The sequence below is a fragment of the Heptranchias perlo genome, chromosome 1 (assembly GCF_035084215.1).
Source record: "Heptranchias perlo isolate sHepPer1 chromosome 1, sHepPer1.hap1, whole genome shotgun sequence".
Classification (NCBI taxonomy): domain Eukaryota; kingdom Metazoa; phylum Chordata; class Chondrichthyes; order Hexanchiformes; family Hexanchidae; genus Heptranchias; species Heptranchias perlo.
The window spans coordinates 196,989,066-197,016,794 of record NC_090325.1 but is presented as its reverse complement, the minus strand read 5'-3'; the positions used below and the strand labels follow the sequence as shown (position 1 = coordinate 197,016,794).

The window sequence follows — 27,729 nt, the reverse complement described above, 5'->3', positions numbered from 1 at the left end:
ATTGAGGTGTACAAAATTATGAGGGGCCCAGATAGAGTAGACAGTTTCCCCTAGCAGGGAGTTCAAGAACTTGAAGACATAGATTTAAGCTGATTGGCGGAAGGATTAGGGGGGACATGAGGAAAAAGTTTTTTACCCAGAGGGTGGTGGGTGTGTGGAATTCGCTGCCCGAATTGGTGGTAGAGTCAGGGACCCTCAACTCTTTTAAAAAGTACCTGGACCTGCACCTAAAGTGCTGTAAGCTGCAGGGCTACGGACCGGGTGCTGGAAGGTGGGATTAGAATGGGCACCTGGTTGTTCTTCGAGCCGGCGCGGACACGATGGGCTGAATGGCCTCCTTCTGTGCTGTATCTTTTCTATGGTTCTAACCGCATTGCCGTCATCAACTCTCTCTGTTGCCTCATGAAAAAATCTCATCATTTATAAAACTAGGTTCCATTGCTTTTCTTTTACAGCTTTATCAACTTGTCTTCTCACTTTTAAAGATTTGTGTACCTGTACCGCTAAATGCTCTGCTTCTGTATTCCTTTTAAAGTTTTACCATTTTGTGTATATATCCTCTCATCTTTCCTCCTAAAATGTATCACCTCACATTTCAATGTGTTAGATTTTATCTGACAATTATCTGTTGAATATGGGATTAGAGTAGACAGGGCTGATGGCCGGCGCGGACACGATGGGCCGAAGGGCCTCTATCCGTGCTGTATAACTCTATGACTCTATGAATCTACCAACCTATTTATTGGTCCAAAATAAAAATGTAATACTTTTGAGAATGGTTAGAATATTTATTTTGAAACTGGGACTAGGCATTAAGTAAAATTCTATAATCTAGTGAAATTTGCTGTGTTTGCTCTTGCTCCTATTTAATTTTACTTCTTAATAAACCTGATTTGTAGTTTGTATTCTGAGCTATGTAGTGTATCACTGTATTATTTGTTCATCAATGGCATACATCAAGAGTATACAGTGATTATCCATTATTTCCAGTATCCAGTGTGTATCTCATCAGTAAAGGGGTTGATTGTACACCTTGTGGCCTGTTATCCCAGATTACTTTGCAGTAGTGTTATGTTTCAGTTCATTAGGGTTTCAGTTCAGTTCGTTGGTGGGTTTATTTGTGGACACTAGAATAAGAATCTGGAGTGCTCCTGAATTGTAACTCAAGAATCTGTCCCAAGTATGCATGCCAAAAAGTGTGTCCTCAGAATCTATTACTCTTATAATGTTTGCCCTCCAAAGCTTTAATGTAACCGTACAGTCTTTTGAATGCTTAGCGTGCATGCCCATATAGCATCACAGTGCACATACAGGATACACATTTCATTCAAAATTGCTATCTCACTGAAATCTTAAGGGTGCTTCACACAGCAAATCTTTTGAACACACCCGAGCAGCTTGATCACAATACACAGAACAGGCACAGATATCAATTCTGAAAATGCCAAAATACTAATTTGCCGCCTAGAAATGAATGCTTGTCTGACATCCAGTCTTAGATGAGCCTTAACTTAATCTAGCTAAAATTTGGGAAGACTAAAGCCAACATCTGTAGCCCCCACACAAATTCCATTCCCTCACCACTGACTCTATTCCCTGCCTAGCCACTGTCCCAGACTGAATCAGACTGTTCACAAACTTGGCATCCTATTCAACCCTGACTGAGCTTTAGACCCCATATCCTTACGTCCCCATAATATCACCTGCCTCCATCTCTACCTCATCCCATCTGCTGCTGGAATCCTTTTACATGCCTTCATCACCTCCAAACTCAATTACTCCAATGGTGTCTTTGCCGATCTCCCATCCTCCAACCTTCAGTTCCTCCAAGCCTCTACCTGTATCCTACCTTGTAACAAGTCCCGTTCACCCATCACCCTCATCCTCACTGATCTAAATTGTCTCCCAATCCCCCAACACCTCAAATGTAAGATTCTTGTCCTCGTCTTTAAATCCTCCATGATCTTGTCCCTGCCTATCTCACTAACCTCCTCCAACCCTATAACCCTCCACATCAACTTTCTGTTCCTCTATCTCTGACCTCTTGTGGATCCTCTCCCATTCACCATGCCTTCAGCAACCATAGTCCTATTATCTGGAATTCTAACCCTAAATCCCTCTTCCTCTCAATCTCCCTCTTCTCCTTCAACAGCTTCCTTAAAACCCGCCTCCTTGATCATGCTTTTGGTTATCCCTCCTAATCATTTCTCCTTTGGCTTGGCATCTGTTTTCCTCACACTTCTGTGAGACACCGTGGGACGTTTTTCTACATTCGAGCCATTATTATAAATGCCAGTTATTTGAGATATTAGCGCAGTAAGTCTGAGAGTCAATCGGGTGTCAGCTGACAATCTGTAGAGAGGGGTGGGATTCAGGCTGGCAGACTGCATAGTTGGGGAGGGGTTAAGGTGGGCAGCTGCAGAGTCAGGCAGGAGTAAGGCTTTAGAGTTGGACACAGGTCTGGCTGGGAGGCTGCATAATTTATAGTGATTACTTAAAATCTTAACAATAATACCAGCTTAATTTTCTGACTGCCGTTATTTTAACACCAACATTAATACAGGTTAGAGGCAGCGTTAAAATAACACCGATCGATAAATCTGGGTGACCGATTCCAAGCACTTGGTTGCATTAAGTTTAAAGGTAAATGAAAATAGTTTACATCAAACAATTAACTATTAAAACTATTACACAATGAAAAGTTTATTGTTCATCTTTTAAAAAGTTAAAGATTTAAATTTTATTCATAATTAGAAAATAAAAATTAGTACATCACTAAAGAACCTTTTCCAGAATTTATTGTTAATCATTTTTTTAAACTCTGAGGATAACAACACCTAAAAATTATAAAGTTTAAGCATGGTCATGGTTTTTATTTAGAGTTGCTGCTTATGTGATTACAACTAACACAAAACATATTTAGAACCATTTTGGCTCAGAATTCTTTTGACGATGAACCGGCACTCTGTATTTCAATGTTAGGTCAGATTATTCAAAACTTTAATCCACAGGGTAATTAAAATTATTCTAATTGAGTTGGAGAAATTTAATTGTTTCAATGACCTCCTGGAATCCATGAGCTGTGTCATTCAAAGTAAGTACAATTAAAGGGAAACAAAATAAAAGTGACAAACTGGTAGTATCTTGTTCAACATTTTGGAAACAAAATGCCAATGAGAAAGAAGTCTTCAGCACTAACAGTGAAAAATGCTATGAACAAAACTAGAGAAACATAAAGACAATGAAGGCAAAAGAACAGAAGTGAAGTAACCAGTTTGAACGGTCTGCCCTCTGTGGGCCTGATGGATTTTGTATTGTGCAGAGCCCAGCACGACAGAGCCCAGCACGGGATTTCAAATTACCGCAAATCAGAGAAACTGAGAAAACATGGGGAACTTGAGTTCATTTTACAACTTGGAGTTCCCATACTAAAGACCACAAGCTGCCATTTGTATGGGCTGCAGGATGGCCAAATGGATGCCATCAATCACTCCCTGTAGTTTGTGAAATTCAACAGTGTGGTGAATTTGGGTAACCCTTATGTTGCTGTTGCCATGCGGTACGAAAGGCAATGAAAATGCTAGCCCTGTTGAACAATGCATCAGTCACCCGTTTGACAAGTCAACGGGCAGCACAATGGCTGATACTGCAGATAGTCCTTATGCTAGTTTGGAAGGAGATGAAGGCATTACAGTTGAGAAAGGAACCATTTCTATGGTTGAGGTTAACTTGAGTTTTCTTTACAGCACATGGTATAAGCTCTGCAACTGCCTGTACTGATCAGGAACCTGAGGGTCAGTTCCCTTCGATCACAGCCAGCTGGTATGATTGGTAGTGTAATGGTAGGTGCAGCTCTGGTGCCAACTTCTCTTCTTGACATACTTCTTTGATCTTTTTTATTCTTAAGCATTGAAGCCCTAGGGTAAGGACACTTCAAAAACAAACTCTATATTTTCAAAAATAAAATGTACATTTGAAACAATGGCTGTGTAGCTTTAAGACCTCCCATCTCCACATGGGATAATGTTTCTAGTCTTTAATGGTGACTTTCAATGGCTGGACTGAACCCTGGGTGGGACTGCCACCTGAAACACAGAAAATCAAGGGCTGCATCGCAATGTCCTAGTTAACTTAGATAATGCATTATACAGAACACCAGTGGACAATGTGAAGTGCAAAAATAACACTGCACATTGTGAGCAGGTACCTGCTGAAATCAGCAAGTCCCAATTTTCCCATTTACCATTGGTAGGAGCATTCCCACCAATTGGAAAATCTACTATATTCCTTTGTCCCCTTCCAGTATTTTCCTGGAATTAACCGTGTCTCCTCCCTATTCCTTGTGCGTGTATATGTCATCCCATATTTATCTGTATCTATCCCCCTCTTCGCTATTAAATATCTCTTTATTTAATCACTCTTTACCTTAGCTATTTTTTGTCTAGCTCTCGCTTTTGTATTTGTCTCTGTTTCTCCAACTCTGTTTATCTCTGTGGGTCTCTTCCTCTATTTATTGTCTCTCTCTCTCCACATTTATCTGTTTTCTTTTCTAGTTTCCCTGTTTCTTTCCCCTTATCTATTACCTGTTTGTCTAATATGTATTTCTTTCTCTCTGTATTTCTTGCTTATTTAAATACTATGTTTTCTCTATTCTTTATGACTTGGTAACAAAATGGTGGGAACAGACAGTTTTGAAACACAATTTTATCGAATGTGAATTTGTTAAAAATAGCTAATCATAACGCAGCTGTTGTAATGATGCTTCAACACTTCTGAAGCAGCTGATAAGCCAATTAACTAGTACAAATGGCAAAGAAATCAGTGATCCCAGCTGTCAGAAATAGCAGAATTGTAGCTTTGCAAAGCTTATTTTTCACACAGATTCTTGTGAACTGCAAACTGGAGAAATGGCAGGACACTTTGGTACGGAGGAAGGCCCCCAAAATGTTTCAGAAGTAAAACAAGTAACAATATGTCACTGATAATGTGAATTCGGAGTCGATTGCAGGAGGAGCTGGTGAGTGGTGCTGAGAAAGTTGCATGTCCTAGAAAAAGCACAGAGGTGAGTAAAAAATATTGTCAAGTAGCAGCACAGGACTAATATGGAAAGTCCCAGTTGTTAAAGGTGGTGCTTTAAACATAGCATTACATTACAGTACATACCTTAACCCCACCTTCCAACTAAGCAAGTTTTTGACTCTCATAGAAAGAACTTGCATTTATATAGCACCTTCCACAACCTCAGCATGTCCCAAAGCACTTTACAGCCAATGAAGTGCTTTTGAAGTGTAGTCACTGTTGTAATGTAGGAAACGCGGCAGCCAATTTGCGCACAGCAAGCTCCCACAAACAGCAATGTGATAATGACCAGATAATGTTTTTAGTGATGGATGTTAGTTGAGGGATAAATATTGGCCAGGACACCGGGGAGAACTCCCCTGCTCTTCTTCGATTAATGCCGTGGGATCTTTTACCTGAGAGTGCAGGCAGGGCCTTGATTTAACGGCTCATCTGAATGACAGCACCTCCGACACTGCAGCTCTCGCTCGGTACTGGCACTGGAGTGTCAACCTAGATTCTGTGCTCAAGACTCTGGAGTAGGGCTTGAACCCACAACCTTTTGACTTGGAGGCGAGAGTACTACCCACTGAGCCACGGCTGAATCATTCCCCCCACTGAGCAAGATTTACCGTCCCCCTCTCCCACAGTAGTTCCGTTATCCCCAGAAGCAGCGTTTGCCTTGCGGGGGCCCAGTACAAAGGTTCAGTTTGGGGACCCTCCACTTTACGAGGCAATTATTCTAAATACTACCTACTTAATCTGGTGTCAAATCTGCACACGTATGATTGTGAAAAGGCATGTTTACAATAGGTAATATAAAACTAGTTGACAAAATGATAAGCGGAAGATAACATAAGAGAAAATGACATTGAACGAATATAAAGGTCTTGAATCACCGATGTATGACAACTCATGATTAGCTTTTCGTGCTTTAGCTGCAGTGAAGTCTTGTGTAATCATAGAAAGATTACAGCATAGAATGAGGCCATTTGGCCCATTGAGTCCGCGCCAGCTCTAGGCACGACCAATCTAGCTAGTCCCACTCCCCCGCCCCATCCACCTCCCAAAACACTGACTCCCTTCACCACTGGCGCACAGTGGCTGCAATGTGTACCATCTACAAGATGCACTGCAACAACTCGCCAAGGCTTCTTCGACAGCACCCCCCAAACCCACGCCCTCTACCACCTAGGAAGACAAGGGCAGCAGGCACATGGGAACAACACCACCTGCACGTTCCCCTCCAAGTTGCACACCATCCCGACTTGGAAATATATCGTCGTTCCTTCATTGTCGCTGGGTCAAAATCCTGGAACTCCCTACCTAACAGCACTGTGGGAGAACCTTCACCACACGGACTACAGCGGTTCAAGGAGGCGGCTCACCACCACCTTCTGGCCCTGGGGATCCTCAACATTGACTCCAGACTGCATGAAATCTCATGGCATCAGGTCAAACATGGGCAAGGAAACCTCCTGCTGATTACCACCGACCGTCCTCCCTCAGCTGATCAATCAGTTCTCCTCCATGTTGAGCACCGCTTGGAGAAAGCACTGAGGGTAGCAAGGGCACAGAATGTACTCTGGGTGGGGGACTTCAATGTCCATCACCAAGAGTGGCTCAGTAGCACCATGACTGACTGAGCTGGCCGAGTCCCGAAGGACATAGCTGCCAGGACTGGGCCAGCGGCAGGTGGTGAGCGAACCAACACGAGGGAAAAACCTACTTGACCTCGTCCTCACCAATCTACCTGTCGCAGATGCATCTGTCCATGACAGTATTGGTAGGAGTGACCACCACACAGTCCTCTTGGAGAAGTAATCCCGTCTTCGCACTGAGGACACTATCCAACGTGTTGTGTGGCACTACCACCGTGCTAAATGGGATAGATTCACAACAGATCTAGCAGCTCAAAACTGGGCATCCATGAGGCGCTGTGGGCCATCAGCAGCAGATATGTATTCCAACACAATCTGTAACCTCATGGCCTGGCATATTCTTCACTCTACCATTACCAACATGCCAGGGGATCAACCCTGGTTCAATGAGGAGTGTAGAAGAACATGCCAGGAGCAGCACCAGGTATACCTAAAAATGAGGTGCCAACCTGGTGAAGCTACAACACAGGACTACATGCATGCTAAACAGCGGAAGCAACATGCTATAGACAGAGCTAAGCGATTCCACAACCAACGGATCAGATCAAAGCTCTGCAATCCTGCCACATCCAGTCGTGAATAGCGGTGGACGGTTAAACAACTAACGGGAAGAGGAGACTCAGTAAACATCCCCATCCTCAATGATGGCAGAGTCCAGCACGTGAGTGCAAAAGAAAAGGCTGAAGCGTTTGCAACCATCTTCAGCCAGAAGTGCAGGGTAGATGATCCATCTTGGCCTCCTCCCGATACCCCCACCATCACAGAAGCCAGTCTTCAGCCAATTCAATTCACTCTACGTAATATCAAGAAACGGCTGAGTGCACTGGATACAACAAAGGCTATGGGCCCCGACAACATCCGGCTGTAGTGCTGAAGACTTGTGCTCCAGAACTAGCCTCGCCTCTAGCCAAACTGTTCCAGTGCAGCTACAACACTGGCATCTACCCGACAATGTGGAAAATTCCTCAGGTATGTCCTGTCCCCAAAAAGCAGGACAAATCCAATCCGGCCAATTACTGCCCTATCAGTCTACTCTCAATCAACAGCAAAGTGATGGAAGGTGTTGTCGACAGTGCTATCAAGCGGCACTTACTCACCAATAACCTGCTCACCGATGCTCAGTTTGGGTTCCGCCAGGACCACTCGGCTCCAGAAGTCATTACAGCCTTGGTCCAAACATGAACAGAAGAGCTGAATTCCAGAGGTGAGGTGAGAGTAACTGCCCTTGACATCAAGGCAGCACTTGACCGAGTATGGCACCAAGGAGCCTTCGTAAAATTGAAGTCAATGGGAATCGGGGGAACTCTCCAGTGGCTGGAGTCATACCTAGCACAAAGGAAGATGGCAGTGGTTGTTGGAGGCCAATCATCTCAGCCCCAGGACATTGCTGCAGGAGTTCCTCAGGCCAGTGTCCTAGGCCCAATCATCTTTAGCTTCTTCATCAATGACCTTCCCTCCATCATAAGGTCAGAAATGGGGATGTTCGCTGATGATTGCACAGTGATCAGTTCTATTTGCAACCCCTCAGATAATGAAGCAGTCCGTGCCTGCATGCAGCAAGACCTGGACAACATCCAGACTTGGGCTCATAAGTGGCAAGTAACATTCGCGCCAGACAAGTGCCAGGCAATGACCATCTCCAACAAGAGAGAATCTAACCACCTCCCCTTGACATTCAACGGCATTACCATCGCCGAATCCCCCACCATCAACATACTGGGGGGTCACCATTGACCAGAAACTTAACTGGACCAGCCACATAAATAATGTGGCAACAAGAGCAGGTCAGAGGCTGGGTATTCTGCGGCGAGTGACTCACCTCCTGACTCCCCAAAGCCTTTCCACCATCAACAAGGCACAAGTCAGGAGTGTGATGGAATACTCTCCACTTGCCTGGATGAGCGCAGCTCCAACAACACTCAAGAAGCTCGAGACCATCCAGGGCAAAGCAGCTCGCTTGATTGGCACCCTATCCACCACTCTAAACATTCACTCCCTTCACCACCGGCGCACCGTGGCTGCAGTATGTACCATCCACGGGATGCATTGCAACAATTCGCCAAGGCTTCTTCGACAGCACCTCCCAAACCCGCGACCTCTACCACCTAGGAGGACAAGGGCAGCAGGCACATGGGAACAACACCACCTGCACGTTCCCCTCCAAGTCACATACCATCCCGACTTGGAAATATATCGCCATTCCTTCATCGTCGTTGGGTTAAAATCCTGGAACTCCCTACTTAACAGCACTGTGGGAGAACCTTCACCACACGGACTGTAACTGTTCAAGAAGGCGACTCACCACCACCTTCTCAAGGGCAATTCGGGATGGGCAATAAATGCCGGCCTCGCCAGCGACGCCCACATCCCATGAACGAATTGAAAAAAAATTGCCCTTGAGAAGGTGGTGGTGAGCCACCTTCTTGAACCGCTGCAGTCCATGTGGTGAAGGTTCTCCCGCAGTGCTGTTAGGTAGGGAGTTCCAGGATTTTGACCCAGCGACGATGAAGCAACGGCCGATATATTTCCAAGTCAAGATGGTGTGTGACTTGGAGGGGAACGTGCAGGTGGTGTTGTTCCCATGCGCCTGCTGCCCTTGTCCTTCTAGGTGGTAGAGGTCGCGGGTTTGTGAGGTGCTGTCGAAGAAGCCTTGGCAAGAACCACTTTTTATTTTCGTTACGGAGTCGGCTTCAGGCCTCTATGCCTAATATTATGAGGCCCCAGCAACTGAAGTGCTGTGGTGCTCTAGATTCCTCACAACACATTATCTGCCCCATAATGTACTATCTGCTGTCTACACAGAGCAAGAACACAGTGTCTGTCAGTTTAACAGGAAGAGCATCATAGCACCAATTATTATTAAACACACTTCGGGACACAGGATCAGGAGTAGGCCATTCAGTGCCTCGAGCCTGTTCTGTCATTCAGTTACATAATGGTTGATCTGTCCCTCAACTCCATACCCCTTCATACCCTAATGCAACAAAAATCTATTGACCACAGTCTTGAAAATTTAAATTGATCCAGCATTCACAGCCTTTTTTATCACTTGAACCAAACACCAGCAGAGGCACAAATACTTCAGAAGAATTCGATAGTAATGTAGCTAAGGAAGCCTGTAGGGTACCTGTGGTCAATGGCTAGCTGTGGTGGGGACTGATGCGGGCCCAACAGTTACAGTGCAGAGGTACAGCATATTCAGTGGCCCACCTGGGTGCAAGGAGATATAGATCTTAGTGGCACTGATCTCCAGTGGAGCATGTTAGAAACGCTGATCTATGTCACTCAGCTCACAGGGATCAAAGGCGGTATGGATAGGTTGGGCCAATCAATGTCTACACTGTGCAGTCTGCCATTGAGCACATAACAGCACCATTGGTGTCGGCCCTTTAAATAGCCACTTTAAGGACCACATGCTCATGCTATTTCCTTCCCCCAAGCCATATTATCACACTCCCTGTGCAAGACACCAGTGATGCAGGGAGCTTATTTAAATGTTATTCGTGAGACTTATGCTTACTATATCCAGCTAGCCCAGCTCCCACTTTGAGCACACAAAGCATCCCATATGATGTGGTTCCAGTGTGAGATCACAAAATATGCCTGATATACTTATTTCTCATTCTCAGTATTTATCTCTCTCTATCTCTGTATTTATGTCTGTGTTTCTCTCCCACTGTGTTCACTGCTCTATTTGTTTATTTCTCTCCCTCTGTACTTATCACTGTTTCTATCTCTGAATTTATGTCTCTCTCTTCCTTTGCATTTTTCTCTCTCTGTTTCTGTCCCTCCCTGTATTTATGTCTGTTTCCTGATATATTACTGCTTCCCTATTCCTCTATAAAGAAAATAATTTGCTTTTATACCTTTAAGATCCTCTGTACGAATACTTTTGAAGCCCAGTCACTGCTAAATTATTAAACTAGAAAGAGTGCAGAAAAGATTTACTAGGATGCTACCGGGACTTGATGGTTTGACTTCTAGGGAGAGGTTGGATAGACTGAGACTTTTTTCCCTGGAGAGTAGGAGGTTTAGGGGTGATCTTATAGAAGTCTATAAAATAATGAGGGGCATAGATAAGGTAGATAGTCAAAATCTTTTCCCAAAGGTAGGGGAGTCTATAACGAGGGGGCATAGATTTAAGGTGAGAGGGGAGAGATACAAAAGGGTCCAGAGGGGCAATTTTTTCACTCAAAGGGTGGTGAGTGTCTGGAATGAGCTGCCAGAGGCAGTAGTAGAGGCGGGTACAATTTTGTCTTTTAAAAAGCATTTGGACAGTTACATGGGTAAGATGGGTATAGAGGGATATGGGCCAAGTGCAGGCAATTGGGACTAGCTTAGTGGTATAAACTGGGCGACATGGACATGTTGGGCCGAAGGGCCTGTTTCCATGTTGTAAACGTCTATGATTCTATGTTATGCAGGTAAATGCCCACAGGAATGTTGTGCACAGCAAGGTCCCACAGACAGCAAATGAATGATTGACCAGATTTTGGTTGTGCTGATTGTGGGAGGAAAATTGGCCAGGACACCAAGGGACCTCCCTGTTCTTTCTGGAACAGTACCATGGTGTATTTTATGTCCACATGAAAGACAGCATCATTTATAATGCAGCACTCCCTCACTTGAACCCACAACCTCTGACTCAGAAGCAAAATTGCCAACCGAGCCGGACTGAAACACTATATTTATCTCTGTCTCTCTGAGGTTCCCTTCCTACTTATCTCTGTCTCACTGTATCTGAGTTTCTCTCTGTATTTATGTGTCTCTCCCTGTATTTATTCATGTCTGTATATTTGACTGTATTTAGGATTGTGCTTCCCTGTACTTTTCACTGTATTTAGGACTATACCTCCGTACGTTTCTGTTTTCTCGCTTTCTTTCTCTATCTGGGACTGTGCCTTTGTGTGTAGTTGTATTTACCTCTGTCTCAGTATTTACATCTACATTTCTCTCTGTAATATCTCTCGCTCTCTATTTACCTCCTCTTCTCTGTTTTCCTCTCTGTATTTATCTGTCTCTTTGTATTTCTTTGTTCCTTTCTTTGTGTTTTTCTCAGTTTCTAAATATATCTCTATCTCTCTCTGTTTATCCCTGTTTCTCTGCATTTATTTCCATTTCTTGCTCTCTAGTTATATGTATCTCTGCATACATGTGTGTGTCTCAATTTTGTTTTTCTCTCTGATTCTATGACAAATGCACACAGTATAGGAGTTCATTAAGCCCTTCATGCCTGTGCCGGCTCTTTGAAAGAGCTATCCAATCCCACTCTTTCCCCATTACCCTGCAATTTTTTTCCTTTTCAACTAACGATCCAATTTGCCTGTATATCTGTTTCTCTTTATATGTATCTCTCCATGTCTCTATATTTATCTCTTATTTATATTGTGAGAAAAAATGCTCAACCGCCTCTCAAAGCCTGGTTAGAAGTGGCAGAGGAAGAGAGTTGCAGGAGCATCACCTCAAGGACCTGGATCCAGTGCAGGAAGAGCTTCAATGACCTCACACGATCAGCAAAGGTGACTACAGCTCCTCCTTTCCCCATCTCTTGCATTGCACCAGGTCACAGTCCCTCTCCTCCCTCCTTCAGCATTCAGAGCAATGACTACCCCTGCAGCACAGCCCTCACCACCAATCACAAGGGCGCACTGAACCACCTTTCATTCTCACTCCTAACACACACTCACCTGCTGCTTGCTTCCTTCACCCTTTCCATTAACGGCATGCTGTTCCCACTTGGTACAAGTTGCAGAATCTGCAACTCTTCTCATGACTCCTTCCTCAATTCATACTCCAGCCACTTACCTCCCACTCAATACCTCCCCATTCTCCTAGCATATTGTTTCTTTTCCCCATGCAGAACCCTTACACATGTGCACTTGCCTTCTCAGTAGTCACTCATAATTCTCTCCTTCTGCAGGAGAAGACATTGCACAGCACCAAGGAAATAAATAAGATGGGGGGCAGGGGCAGGAGCACCCATCATCATGGCCTTCATCTGGGTGGAGCAGGAGGCTCTGGGGATAAGTGGCACAACAAGAGCAAGCAGCATGGCAATGACGAGGCTGGTGGCTTCAATGAGCAGTGACTGCTTATCACTTGTACCCCTCATGTACCACAAGCAATTGCACCTTCAGCCAAGTTCAAAACCTCAACCAGAATGGTCAAGTCTTTCATATGTCCAGCCTCTCATTGCCATTTCTTATCTCTTTCTTCTAGGTCCGTCTCAGCAATAGAAACCTCAAGAAGCTCCTGAAGAGAACACTCGGAGGAGGACGGCATTCCTGAGGAAGCACCATCATGTGCTCCATCCCTCCAGTGCAGAGATTGATACTGGGTGGGATAGATAGCAAGTTAGAGGGGCTTGCACCTGGTGAAACACACGCTACAAGTGTGCAGGTATGGGTGACAGGTACAGCCCAGGAGACAACTTGCCGGACAGCGTTGCCCCCTCCTAGCTCTGCCGAGCAGGACAGAGATGTGGAGCCCCAGGGCCAGTCATGAAGAGAAAAATGCTTGAGGCATGCCAGCGATTATATGTTGTGTTGGAAGGCCTACCAAAGTCTTTGAACACTATGGGGTCGATTTTCGGATGTCCGAGTGCGGGTGCGTTCGTGGCGGGGGGGGGCTGCTAAAATTAGGGATTCCCGGGGCGGGTCCGGAGCCCGGCTCCAACCCACCCACTTCCGGGTTCCCCAATGACGCGCTTAGATGCGGGACTCCCACCGGCAATTAAAGCCAGCAGGATCCCGCTTAAACCATTTAATTTGATAGTTCAGGTCGTTTGCAGACCTGATTGGGAGGATATTTTAGGAGGGGTGGGATTTTCATCTAAACTGAGTGTGTTTCTCGTACTGGGGGAAACACTCCCAGTTGAAACAGACGTGTTGCAGCCACCAGCCTGTGGGAGCTGCAAAGGTCCATTTGACAGGTGGGGGGGTTGGTGGGGAGACCCTCACGCATTGCAGGAGGCCACTCTGTCACTTTGGACAAAGTTTGGCCTCCACCACCCTCCTCCTAACACTAAAATTCACAAACTTGGAACCTCAACTCCGGTGTGCAGACACATTTACTCCCTTGCGGACCCCCTCAAACGTACATCTTGCGGCTGGAGGCCGCCATAGCTGCAGTCATGACCTCATCGGAGGACGAGCAGCATCACCAGCCTCGCCGGCCATCTCTGACACATGGAGCTCCAGTGCTGTGACACATCCACCTGCACAGCAGGTGGGAGGGCAACCGCAGAGAGAGATGCGTCGCAGAAGGCACTACCCTCGCCACAAGGTCTACAGACCGAGGCTCAGCTTCCTGGACCTCTCTGAGGAGCAGTGCATACGGAGGCTCAGAGTCACTCGACATGTAGTCGTGGACATCTGCAGCCTCCTTGTTGCTGAGCTGCTCCCGGCTGGCCCGGGCACCATCTTCTTACCTGTCGCTGTCAAGTCACCAGTGTCCTCAACAACTTCTCCTCTGGATCCTTCCAGGGTGCCATCAGGGACATCGCCGGCGTCTCTCAGTCGTCTGCACAAAAGGGCCCTGCAAATACACCTACACACACTCTGCAGTGACACAATGGGTGGCATCAGGTGTGCATCTTCATGGTGATCCTCAGGGAAGGGAATTATTGCAAAAACCAGATGAGATTTGCAAAGATGTGGCAGTAGTGGTGATAACAAATTTTAATGTGCTTTGCAAAACAAAACTAAATCAAAAACATGACATTCTGTCATACACCCTTGTGCATCCCCTTTGTGCTCACTAAACCTTAGCCTTACGTTTACGGGAACCCCTATGTGGTGCTACCCCTGTGGCTTTAGCAGAGGTAGTGGCAGATTGCTCTTGTCCATGCCCTGACCGATGAGATGCTTTGCGCGGACGCCCTCTGGGTTTCGGTGCCCGTGAGGGCCCCTCCAAAGACTGCTCCACCTGCACCTGTGCAGGGGCAGACTCAGCCACTTGGAGAGGAGACAGCATTGCGGGTACTGGTTGAGAGGGGGGGGAACGGGTGAGACGTGGAAGCGCTTTGAGTGGCGTCCCCACTTCCATATCCCCTTTCACCATCATCCCACATCACTCCTTCCACCCTGCTGGACGACAGTTTGGAGGACTTGGAAGGCCAGTTGTAATGTATCTGTCAGCCTGTGTAAGGCGGCAGAATGTTGCTCACCCTGAATCCGAACGGCCGTTGTCAGGGCCTCAATGGACTCATTGGTGAGCCGTGCTTGAAGCTCGATGGAGGCTAGCCTTTCCTTCAACGCAGACATTCCCGCACCTACCCGCGACACTATCTCAGAAATGCCTTCACGTCCCTGTGACAGTATCTCGGAGATACCCTCCTGTACCTGTGTCACCATTCCACTCATGCAGGAGTTGGACTCCTCCATCCTCTGCGCCATTGTGGAGAGTGCGCGTGGCAACTGTTCCAGTACGTCGGCAATGCCCCTCGATGATTCTCCTTTTCAAGGCTGGCCCCCAGGGTTCAGCATCTGGGTCCAGCTGAGCAGAGCCTGGAGAAGAGTGCTCCCACCGACGCAGACTCTCCACTGCTGCCCCTGCCACCAGGGTCCGCTTGTGTTCACATGTGCATGGTGACTCACCACGTGCAAGCCCAACTAACTGAGGATGGGGACCCACCGAGGTGTGTGTATCTGCGCTGGTGGATGGCTGGCTCAGAGGCTGGCAGGTCCTCTGAGGAATCGCCCTCCGCAGTCATGGTGGTCACAAAGGGCCCTGCAAGAGAACAGAAAGCAATATTAAGCATGTGGACAGATGTTGAGGTGCTGCAGATGCCAAGTGATGTTAAGATCATTCGTTATCTTGAGTGCTGAGTGTTAGATTTCTGTCACCAGCAGTTTGTGCGCTCCTAGTCTCGGCGTCCGCCATGGACAGGCACTCCCAACGTCCGGCTTAGTTCCAATGCCTGCTGCTCCGCGTCCGTTAGGACCACCTGGTGTGGCGGGCCCCCTCCGGTCCTTGCCCTCTCCCCAGCATTCTGGCATCTCTTCTTCTATCAAGGCAAAACACAGAGAGACATGATTGAGTGATGGTTGCTTAGTGACCCGCTGCATGCATTGGTGTGGGTGGGGGTGACCGTGAGGGAGATGCATGGAAGGATGCGTTTGAGACATAGCCATGAGATTGTATGAGGATTGGGTTGCGTGGTAGTGTTCGAATGGGAATTGGGGCGGTGAGTAAGTGCAGGCAAGGTGAGGGTGATGGTTGAGTGGATGTGAGGAGTGATGCGAGAGTGTTGTGGTGGCAGTGCAGAAGGAGTTGTGTGGTGGTGGAGGTGATGAGGAAGACGGAGTGTGGGAGAATGCATAAGTATACTCACTTTGGCTGACGTGGTTAGGTTATTAAAGCGCTTCCTGCACTGGACCCAGGTTTGGCACATATTGCTGCTGCTGCTGACCTTCTTGGCCACCTCCAGCCTGGCCTTCTTGGCCACCTCCAGCCTGGCCTTCTTGGCCACCTCCAGCCTGGCCTTCTTGGCCACCTCCAGCCTGGCCTTCTTGGCCACCTCCAGCCTGGCCTTCTTGGCCACCTCCAGCCTGGCCTTCTTGGCCACCTCCAGCCTGGCCTTCTTGGCCACCTCCAGCCTGGCCTTCTTGGTGGCGGAGGAAGGCCACCTCCTCCCATCAGATGGGAAAAACGTTTCCCTTCTACTCCTCACCCCATCGAGCAGCACCTGGAGTGAGGAGTCTGAGAACCTTGGAGCAGCCTTGCCTCTGGCCTGCTCCATGCTGCCAAAATGGTTCTTTGCTGCAGGAGGAGCATTGGAGGACTGCCCCTTTAAATAGGGCTCCTCCTGCTGACAGCCTGTGATGTGGGTGTGCGGTGCGCCCGCTGCGCAGGCCTGGAACGGGAAACCCGGAAGCACGTGTAAGTACATTCAATTCGACTACGATCGCGTGCCGAGCATCCCTATTTCACTGGGCATGTTACCCATGCGCCCAGTCGACCCCCCACTGCCAACCCGCCTCCCTCCTAATATCGGGGCCCATGTCTGCAAGTATGGTGGAGCCCACTTCCAGCAAGTGTGTACTATACCTTGGAGCGTGCGGCTGCCGCCAGGGACACTGCAGCTGGGCCCTCACGGCAGGAGTATGTTTCACTTACCTTTATAGCTTTGACAGAAGCTCAGACAGCAGACATACAGACTCCAGGCTCCAACATCTGCTGCACCAGATGTATAGAATGGAGGACCAAATGAACAGGGGCTTTCAAGGTGTGACTCATCTCCTGCCCTCTGCTCTCTCTTAGATCAGAGGGCACGATGAGTCACAGGCCCATGGGAGTGACGGCGGTGCTATGGACAGGCAAATGTCGGCCTCTCAGGATGTCAGCACTCTTGCCACCCCACAACCAATACCTGCGATAGTGCCCGAAAACCACAGGGACTGACAGCCAGCCTCGGCGGTAGCTGAAGAGCTACATTCTGCAGCTGTGACCTCACGGGCTCAAGCTCCCAGAGGTCAGGTCACCAGCCATGAGCATCTCAAGGGGCCCAATATTGTCCACAGCAGCCTACCACCAGCCCTGACAGCAGCCTACCACCAGCCCTGCTGAAGCTACTGGGGGAGCACCTCATAAAGTAGCAGAGTGAGTAAACCTTTTTTTAAAAAAGGCACTATGGATTGACACAGGTGATTAATGATTTGAAACAACTGATTGTGTTTGGGTGCACATTAAAACCTTCATTACTTTTGGCACTTTGGTCTGCTGTATCTTTCTCGAGCAGCTTAGGAAGTGGTGACTGAAGTTACCAGGACTGTCACTGAAAAGAGAGTGGTTTCAGTTTTCATACAGGGGACTGAGCATATCACCTGAAGCACTGAACAATTAACGCTTTCCTTGCAATGCCTGCCTGAAAGGCATTGTGGTGGCCCTCCATCCTCTACTATTCCCTCGCTTTCGCCCACCTGTTCCTCATCAGATGAAGACTCTTCTTACCCACCTGCCTCTAGCTGCAATTCTCTCCGGATAGCCATATTGTGCAGGACACCGCAGACCACAATTTGGCGGGGGGGGGGTCTCTCTCTGGAGCTTATTGCAGGGTGGTCTCTCTCTGGAGCTTATTGCAGGGAGTCCCCAGACCTATCAAGGCACCTGAACCTTTGCTTTAGTGAATTTAATGGTCCTCCTTATGGTTCCATGGCTCTGGTTACACTTGATCTGCTCTGGCGTGGTGGGGTTGCAAAGGGGTGTCATGAGCCATGTTAGAAGGGGATTGCCCTTGTCCGCAAGCAGCCATCCTCAAACATTCCTGGCAGGTTGGGAAACTGGGGGGAAATGTGACTGCCACAAGATGATTGCATTGTGACAGCTGCCTGGGAATCAGGCACTGACTTGCATGATCCATTTGTTGTCATCACATAAGCTGCAATTTAAACGTGAAACCCCTTGTGGTTTACAAAATATCCTGGTTGGTCTTGAGGTGCCCTAATGGCAGTCAATCGTGCCCTGCACTCGTGGGAAGCCAGCCATTGCTGCAAACTCCAAGACTAATTTTGACTGGCAAATAGTGCATTGGTCACCTCCTTGATGCTCTTGCGGACTACTGACTGCGTGAGGTGTGAGATGTCCCCAGTAGCATCCTGGAACGATTCTGAGGCAGAGAAGTTCAGGGTAATGGTCACTGTTACAGCCACTGATGTGACTTGATTCCCTGGTGGCGCAGGTCTTCTTGCAGAAGACTGCATAGGTCAGCAAAAATCTTGCTCAGTTAGTTTCAAATCCTAATCTTTCCCTGACTCTTAAACCACCTTCTTCAGCATTGTTTTCATAGTTCGGTTAGCTTGTTCCTTCTGACCTGACGTGAGGGTGATATGGAATGTGGAATTTCTGGTCAATCCCTCGCATCATGCGTATTTCGTTCATCACCTGACCCACAAACGCTGCACTATTATCACTGTTAAGCTCCTGTGGCATACGCCACCTCGAAAGAGCTTGTTCAACAAGAACTTTTGCAGTAGCAAGGGCTGTGCAGTGGAAGATGGCAATAGCTGTGTGGTTGATTCTTAATTGCCCTCTGAAATGGCCTAGCAAGCCACTCAGTTGTAAAATCTCGCTAAAAAAAGTCATAAGAAGAATAAAACCGGATGGACCACCCGGCACTAGACACGACAAAGGCAAACCAAGCCCAGTCGACCCTGCAAAGTCCTCCTCATTAACATCTGAAGACTTGTGCCAAAATTGGGAGAACTGTCCCACAGACTAGTCAAGCAACAGCCTGACATAATCATACTCACAGAATCATACCTTTCAGCCAACGTCTCAGACTCTTCCATCACCATCCCTGGGTATGTCCTGTCCCACCAGCAGGATAGACCGACCAGAGGTGGCGGTACAGTGATATACAGTCAGGAGGGAGTGGCCCTGGGAGTCCTCAACATTGACTCTGGACCCCAAGAAATCTCATGGCATCAGGTCAAACATGGGCAAGGAAACTTCCTGATTACCACCTACCGCCCTCCCTCAGCTGATCAATCAGTCCTCCTCCAAGTTGAACACCACTTGGAGGAAGCACTGAGGGTAGCAAGGTCACAGAATGTACTCTGGGTAGGGGACTTTTAAATGTCCATCGCCAAGAGTGGCTCGGTAGCACCACTACTGACCGAGCTGGCCGAGTCCTGAAGGACACAGCTGCCAGACTGGGCCTGCGGCAGGTGGTGAGCGAACCGACACGAGGGAGAAACTTACTTGACCTCGTCCTCACCAATCTACCTGTCGCAAATGCATCTGTCCATGACAGTATTGGTAGGAGTGACCACCGCACAGTCCTCGTGGAGACAAAGTCCCGTCTTCGTACTGAGGATACCATCCAACATGTTGTGTGGCACTACCACCGTGCTAAATGGGGTAGATTCAGAACAGATCTAGCAGCTCAAAACTGGGCATCTATGAGGTGCTGTGGGCCATCAGCAGCAGAATTGTATTCCAGCACAATCTGTAACTTCATGGCCCGGCATATTCCTCACTCTACCATAACCAACAAGCCAGGGGATCAACCCTGGTTCAATGAGGAGTGTAGAAGAGCATGCCAGAAGCAGCACCAGGCATACCTAAAAATGAGAGGTGCCAACCTGGTGAAGCGACAACTCGGGACTACATGCATGCTAAACAGCGGAAGCAACATGCTATGGACAGAGCTAAGCGATTCCACAACCAACGGATCAGATCAAAGCTCCAGTCCTACCACATCCAGTCGTGAATGGTGGTGGACAATTAAACAATTAACGGGAGGAGGAGGAGGCTCTGTAAACATCCCCATCCTCAATGATGGCAGAGTCCAGCACGTGAGTGCAAAAGACAAGGCTAAAGCGTTTGCAACCATCTTCAGCCAGAAGTGCCGACTGGATGATCCATCTCAGCCTCCTCCCGATATCCCCACCATCACAGAAGCCAGTCTTCAGCCAATTTGATTCACTCCACATGATATCAAGAAACGGCTGAGTGCACTGGATACAGACAGCAAAGGCTATGGGCCCCGTCAACATCCCAGCTGAAATGCTGAAGTCTTGTGCTCCAGAACTAGCTGCGCCCTTAGCCAAGCTGTTCCAGTACAGCTACAACACTGGCATCTACCCGACAATGTGGAAAATTGCCCAGTTATGTCCTGTCCACAAAAAGCAGGACAAATCCAATCCGGCCAATTACCGTCCCATCAGTCTACTCTCAATCATCAGCAAAGTGGTGATCAAGCGGCACTTACTCACCAATAACCTGCCACTGATGCTCAGTTTGGGTTCCGCCAGGACCACTCGGCTCCAGACCTCATTACAGCCTTGGTCCAAACATGGACAAAAGAGTTGAATTCCAGAGGTGAGGTGAGAGTGACTGCCCTTGACATCAAGGCAGCATTTGACTGAGTTTGGCATCAAGGAGCCCTAGTAAAATTGAAGTCAATGGGAATCAGGGGGAAAACTCTCCAGTGGCTGGAGTCATACCTAGCACAAAGGAAGATGGTAGTGGTTGTTGGAGGCCAATCATCTCAGCCCCAGGACATTGCTGCAGGAGTACCTCAGGGCAGTGTCCTAGGCCCAACCATCTTCAGCTGCTTCATCAATGACTTTCCCTCCATCATAAGGTCAGAAATGGGGATGTTCGCTGATGATTGCACAGTGTTTAGTTCCATTCACAACCCCTCCAATAATGAAGCAGTCCGAGCCCGCATGCAGCAAGACCTGGACAACATCCAGGCTTGGGCTCATAAGTGGCAAGTAACATTCGCGCCAGACAAGTGCCAGGCAATGACCATCTCCAACAAGAAGGAGTCTAACCACCTCCCCTTGACATTCAACGGCATTACCATTGCCGAATCCCCCACCATCAACATCCTGGGGGTCACCATTGACCAGAAACTTAACTGGACCAGCCATATAAATACTGTGCCTACAAGAGCAGGTCAGAGGCTGGGTATTCTGCAGTGAGTGACTCACCACCTGACTCCCCAAAGCCTTTCCACCATCTACAAGGCACAAGTCAGGAGTGCGACGGAACACTCTCCACTTGCCTGGATGAGTGCAGCTCCAACAACACTCAAGAAGCTCGACACCATCCACCAAAGGGTAGTAGAAGTTTGGAACTTTCTTCCGCAAACGGCAATTGATGCTAGCTTAATTGCTAATTTTAAATCTGAGATAGATAGCTTTTTGCCAACCAAAGTTATTAAGGGATATGGGCCAAAGGCAGGTATATGGAGTTAGATCACAGATCAGCCATGATCTTATCAAATGGCGCAGCGGGCACGAGGGGCTGAATGGCCTATTCCTGTTCCTATGTATGGCCTCCCATGCCTTGTGAGCCTGCTCGATTGGCACCCCATCCACCACCATAAACATTCACTCCCTTCACCACCGGCGCACAGTGGCTGCAGTGTGTACCATCCACAGGATGCACTGCAGCAACTCGCCAAGGCTTCTTCGACAGCACCTCCAAAACCCACGACCTGTACCACCTAGAAGGACAAGAGCAACAGGCACATGGGAACAACACCACCTGCACGTTCCCCTCCAAGTCACACACCATCCCGACTTGGAAATATATTGCCGTTCCTTCATCGTCGCTGGGTCAAAATCCTGGAACTCCCTTCCTAATAGCACTGTGGGAGAACCTTCACCACACGGACTGCAGCGGTTCAAGAGGGTGGCTCACCACCACCTTCTCAAGGGCAATTAGGGATGGGCAATAAATGCTGGCCTCGCCAGCAACGCCCACATCCCATGAACGAATAAAAAAAAAGCTTCAACCCGCTTCGTGAAAGCATCAACAATGACTAACAGGTACTTGCTGGCCCGGGCTGTTTGAGGTAGTTCGCCTGTATAGTCAATCTCTGTGCACTCCCAGGGCCCTGTAGGGGTTGGCTAAGGAGAAATGCATGCTTTTTATGGGTGGCAGGTTGTGGTGAGCACAGGGAAGACATCTATTGAGATGGGCACGAACATCTTCCTTCTACTGCAGCCACCAGGCCACGGTTTTTAAGCGGTCTAGAGTAGTCTGCAGACTCAAATGACCAGTGGAATATCATTCTATGAACAGCACGAAAGAGTTCATGGAAACGTGAGCAGGAGCCATTAATATCAGGGGACCATCTGGGTCAGGATGGGCAAAGAGAATATCCTTGTCCGAATCAAGGAAACAATACAAACCGCAACTGACTGACCATCCTGCAACTGTGCCTTCCAGTCAGAAAGCTGAGAGTTAGTAGACTGTACTGTGGGAAGGTCAGACCTTCACACATAGTGACAAGGGCCACTGGAGTAGCAGTCGAGGATTCCCAAGGATCACTCGAGATAACGGCGTGTTTAACAGCTTCATCCACCTGATCATTAAAGGGTTCAGTAGGCCCTTTCTTTGCATGACCCTTCACTTTCAAAATGTAAAGAAAGCAACTGGGTGTTTCTGAGCAATCTCATAGGTAGCCTGGAACAATGCTGCATACTTGATGGGCATTCCCTCAGCAGTGGCCCCATTATTTGCTTGCCAGAAAGTGAGATATTCTGTGAGCGCCAGAAATAGAAAATTAGAATCAGAAGAAATCACCATCCTTCCCTCATGATACAGGCACATGAACTCGAAGCAGAGAGAAGTCTGATTAATAACCTTTATTGATAATCACATTAATAGTCATCACATGCAGGTGGTAGAGGCAGGAACCCTCAACTCTTTTAAAAAGTACCTGGACCTGCACCTAAAGTGCTGTAAGCTGCAGGGCTACGGACCGGGTGCTGGAAGGTGGGATTAGAATGGGCACCTGGTTGTTCTTCGAGCCGGCGCAGACATGATGGGCTGAATGGCCCCCTTCTGTGCTGTATCTTTTCTATGGTTCTATGCAGTGGTCTTGAGACCGGTACCAATATTAATCATGAACATAAAATTATATAGAATGTACATGCTGATGTTTATGCTCCACACAAGCCTCCTCCCACCTCTCTTCATCTAACCCTATCAATATAATCTATTCCTTTCTCCCGCATGTGTTTATTGAGCTTCCCCTTAAATGTATCTATGCTATTCGCCTCAACTACTCCTTGTGGTAGCGAGTTCCACATTCTCACCACTCTCTGCCTTCTCACTTTCCATTACAAGTCTCCCTGATTCCTTCTATTATACATCTCTCCCTATTACATGTTTATTACTGCACCCTCTCTACATTTCTAATACATACCTATTATGTCTACTAATACAACCCCCTCTCCCTTACAAGTCTCTATCACAAATCCATCATTATGAGTCACCATTATATGTCTATTAGTACACTTTCTGTATTACGTCTATTACTACACACACCTATTATAAATATCTATAACATAAGTCTCTTAATTATAAGTCTCTACCTATATGTATTTTGCCACATCACTCTCTTAAAAGTCTCTATTACTTGCCTATGACCACATTTCTCTCGATTACAAGCCACACTAATACTTTTGTTTTAATCGGTTCTCAGGATGTGAGCCACATTTATTGCCCATTCCCAATTTCCTTTAGAAGGCCCCAAGCTCAGGAATTCCCTCCCTAAACCTCTCCGCCTATCTACCTTGCTCTCCTCCTTTAAGACACTCCTTAAAACCTATCTCACTTGTCCTAATGTGGCTCAGCGTCAAATTTTGTTTGATGATCGCTCCTTGAGATGTTTTACTATGTTAAAGGTGCTATACAAATGCAAGTTGTTGTGGTAGTGGGCTGCCATTGTTTGTACAATTGAGCAGCTGGCTCAGCAATTTCAGAGGCACTGAGTCAACAGCATAGAATGGGCTAGACTCGGGTGCAGGCCAGACCAGGGAGGAGTGGCAGGCTCCCTTCCCTCTATTGTATTACTACACTCTCTCTCTGTAATCCAATTCTCTATTACAAATCACGAATACAAATCTTTATTACTGCATCTCTATTACAAGTCTCTCTGTTACAACCCCATATTACATATCCGGCTATCACTACACCTCTCCCTGTGGCAGGTCTATCTTTCACATGTCTATTTTCTAATCTCACAGGTGCTAGAACTGAACTCACATTAACCCCCGCCCTCCGTCTTATTTCTGCAACGACAGCCTTTCTCTCTTCCGTTACAAGTCGTTCATTACCTCACACTCTCCTCCGGTAGCCGTCGGTCGGGAGCGCGCTGCCGACGCCGCGTGCGCGCGCGCTAATCCTTCAATCTCCGTACGGCGCGGGTTGACAGCCGCCGCGCTCGAGCCGCCCGCGCGTGCGCAACGAGCCCCCCCCCCGGACGGCGCGGGTTAACGGCCACCGCGCTCGAGCCGCCCGCGCGTGCGCACCGAGCCCCCCCCCGGACGGCGCGGGTTAACGGCCGCCGCGCTCGAGCCGCCCGCGCGTGCGCACCGAGCCCCCCCCCCGGACGGCGCGGGTTAACGGCCGCCGCGCTCGAGCCGCCCGCGCGTGCGCACCGAGCCCCCCCCCCGGACGGCGCGGGTTGACAGCCGCCGCGCTCCTCTGCTGGCAGCGAAGGGAAACAAACCCTCGGGCGGGCGGCCAGCTCCCCCCCCCCCCCACCTCCTCCTCTCCTCACTGTGTAAAGACACACCAGGGTAAAAGACTAAAGCCCGAGCTACAATCCACGGCAAATCTGTGAGTCCTCATTCTTATCTGCGCCGCGGCCTTTTTTGTGTTTTTTTTTAAAAAAAGGAATTGAATGAAATTTCAGTCGACAGTAATTCTCACACAGGCGGGCTCGATAACCGTTAGTTTTCTGTCTCAGCCCGAGTGCGGGGGGGTGGGGGGTGGGGGGAGAGAGAGCTGGGTCCAGTCCTTCCCCGGGGCTTGGGGTTTGGGTGGAAGGGTCTTTGGTTTCATCCGATCTCGCTGTTACTGCGCTTCCTCCACACCTGGGTTCATGACCTGATTGGCACGGCCATGTGAGGAAAACCCTCCTAGATTTGTCCTGGAGTTTCCAGGAATTAAAGATTAATCTCTCGGGTCGCTGCAGTGAGTAACCCAGGAGAAAACTCATGGGGGCATTAAGATAATTGTTTTTTTCCCAATTTTATCTGAACATCTTCGTTTATTAGTTATAAAAATATAAGATTCGGGGGTGGGGGGGACACTGACTGACTGGGTGGGTGGGTTGGTTGGTTGGAGACGGGAGATCGTGTAATGAAACCTCCAGGAATACATCCAACCAGAGTTGGTAACCCTAATGGAAAATGGTCGTTGATGCCCCCCCCCCCCCCAACAAGTTGGTATATTCTGTTAAATAATACTTTATAATCTGTATATACCATGGTTATTTGGTAGGTAAAACAAAAATATGATTGTGCTGACACAAAATGCTTGTGCAGTATGCATTTCTGGCTTTTTACAAGAACTTTTTTATAGTCTTGATTTTTTTTCAGCCAATTGAGCAAACTGCTGTGTAAAAAGTCTGGTCATGGACCTCATTGTACTCTTTAATTGGCCTTGATTGGGTCAGAAGCAGTTTGGGATTCCTAAGGATTAGTTTATGCAATGGTTACCAGATTTGTCAGACTTTTAAGTATAAGTATGGCAGAAGAAAAATTCAAAGTATTCCATACTAGATGTAATCTGTGCTGCTGTGCATTCTGCCCAATTTATTTAATCCATTGGCGGAAAGCTTCTGCATAACTGTACAAGGTATATGTGGTTAACTGAGCTTTTCCAATTATGGGATGGAACTGAGGATTTTTAAAAATCTGCTATCGATAAGCCAATTACTAAATAATGTCCTTTAAATAGGTAGAAGAATATATTCTATAGATGTCTGGATACCAGAATATCGTGGCATAGGTTAATACCGAGGAACGTTTAGGACAGTTGTTAGAATACCCTCCATGCAAAGAATGGTCAAATCTTAGAATGGTCTTCTGGGGAAAGTATTGGATGCAAAAACCTTGGACTCATTCAACAGTTAGGTGATGTAATTGGGGAGGGGGGGGAAACCTTTTACGTTTTTGATTCTGGATGAATGAGCTATGATGAGCCAAATGGCTTCTGTCGTTTGTATCTAGCTTGTGATCCTGTGTGCTGGCAGACTGGAAAGTAGAGACACTTTGCAAAAGTTAAGAATTTTTATAATTCAGTATGTGGATGGCCCGACTAGAGAGGGGGCAAAACTTGACCTCCTCTTGGGAAATAAGGAAGGGCAGGTGACAGAAGTGTTAGTGAGGGATCACTTTGGGACCAGTGATCATAATTCCATTAGTTTTAAGATAGCTATGGAGAAGGATAGGTCTGGCCCAAAAGTTAAAATTCTAAATTGGGGAAAGGCCAATTTTGATGGTATTAGACAGGAACTTTCAGAAGTTGATTGGGAGAGTCTGTTGGCAGGCAAAGGGACGTCTGGTAAGTGGGAGGCTTTCAAAAGTGTGTTAACCAGGGTTCAGGGTAAGCACATTCCTTATAAAGTGAAGGGCAAGGCTGGTAGAAGTAGGGAACCTTGGATGACTCGGGAGATTGAGGCACTAGTCAAAAATAAGAAGGAGGCATATGACATGCATAGGCAGCTGGGATCAAGTGGATCCCTTGAAGAGTATAGAGATTGCCGGAGTAGAGTTAAGAGAGAAATCAGGAGGGCAAAAAGGGGATATGAGATTGCTTTGGCAGATCAGGCAAAGGTGAATCCAAAGAGCTTCTACAAATACATAAAGGGCAAAAGGGTAACTAGGGAGAGAGTAGGGCCTCTTAAGGATCAACAAGGTCATCTATGTGCGGAACCACAAGAGATGGGTGAGATCCTGAATGAATATTTCACATCGGTATTTACGGTTGAGAAAGGCATGGATGTTAGGGAACTTGGGGAAATAAATAGTGATGTCTTGAGGAGTGTACATATTACAGAGAGGGAGGTGCTGGAAGTCTTAACGCGCATCAAGGTAGATAAATCTCCGGGACCTGATGAAATGTATCCCAGGACGTTATGGGAGGTTAGGGAGGAAATTGCGGGTCCCCTAGCAGAGATATTTGAATCATCCACCGCTACAGGTGAGGTGCCTGAAGATTGGAGGGTAGCAAATGTTGTGCCTTTGTTTAAGAAGGGCGGCAGGGAAAAGCCTGGGAACTACAGACCAGTGAGCCTGACATCTGTAGTGGGTAAGTTGTTAGAGGGTATTCTGAGGGACAGAATCTACAGGCATTTGGAGAGGCAGGGACTAATTAGGAACAGTCAGCATGGTTTTGTGAGAGGAAAATCATGTCTCACGAATTTGATTGAGTTTTTTGAAGGGGTAACCAAGAAGATAGATGAGGGCTGTGCAGTAGACGTGGTCTACATGGACTTCAGCAAAGCATTTGACAAGGTACCGCATGGTAGGTTGTTACATAAGGTTAAATCTCATGGGATCCAAGGTGAGGTAGCCAATTGGATACAAAATTGGCTTGACGACAGAAGACAGAGGGTGGTTGTCGAGGGTTGTTTTTCAAACTGGATGCCTGTGTCCAGCGGTGTGCCTCAGGGATCGGTGCTGGGTCCGCTGTTATTTGTTATTTATATTAATGATTTGGATGAGAATTTAGGAGGCATGGTTAGTAAGTTTGC

At 47.6% G+C, this 27,729-nt stretch overlaps 2 protein-coding genes across 2 annotated transcripts in view; one reads left to right on the top strand and one right to left on the bottom strand.

The window, feature by feature from the left end:
- bdh2 (3-hydroxybutyrate dehydrogenase, type 2) overlaps positions 1 to 24,428 on the bottom strand; it is a 78,381-nt gene extending 53,953 nt beyond the window's left edge. Inside the window, exon 1 of the mRNA XM_067975789.1 lies at positions 24,302 to 24,428. The gene's annotated coding sequence lies outside the window, so the exon portion shown is untranslated. The remainder of the gene's footprint in view (positions 1 to 24,301) is intronic.
- A 210-nt stretch (positions 24,429 to 24,638) lies between these two features.
- The window catches only part of LOC137331221 (sodium/hydrogen exchanger 9B2-like), a 106,536-nt gene continuing 103,445 nt past the window's right edge, over positions 24,639 to 27,729 (top strand). Inside the window, exon 1 of the mRNA XM_067994856.1 lies at positions 24,639 to 24,806. The gene's annotated coding sequence lies outside the window, so the exon portion shown is untranslated. The remainder of the gene's footprint in view (positions 24,807 to 27,729) is intronic.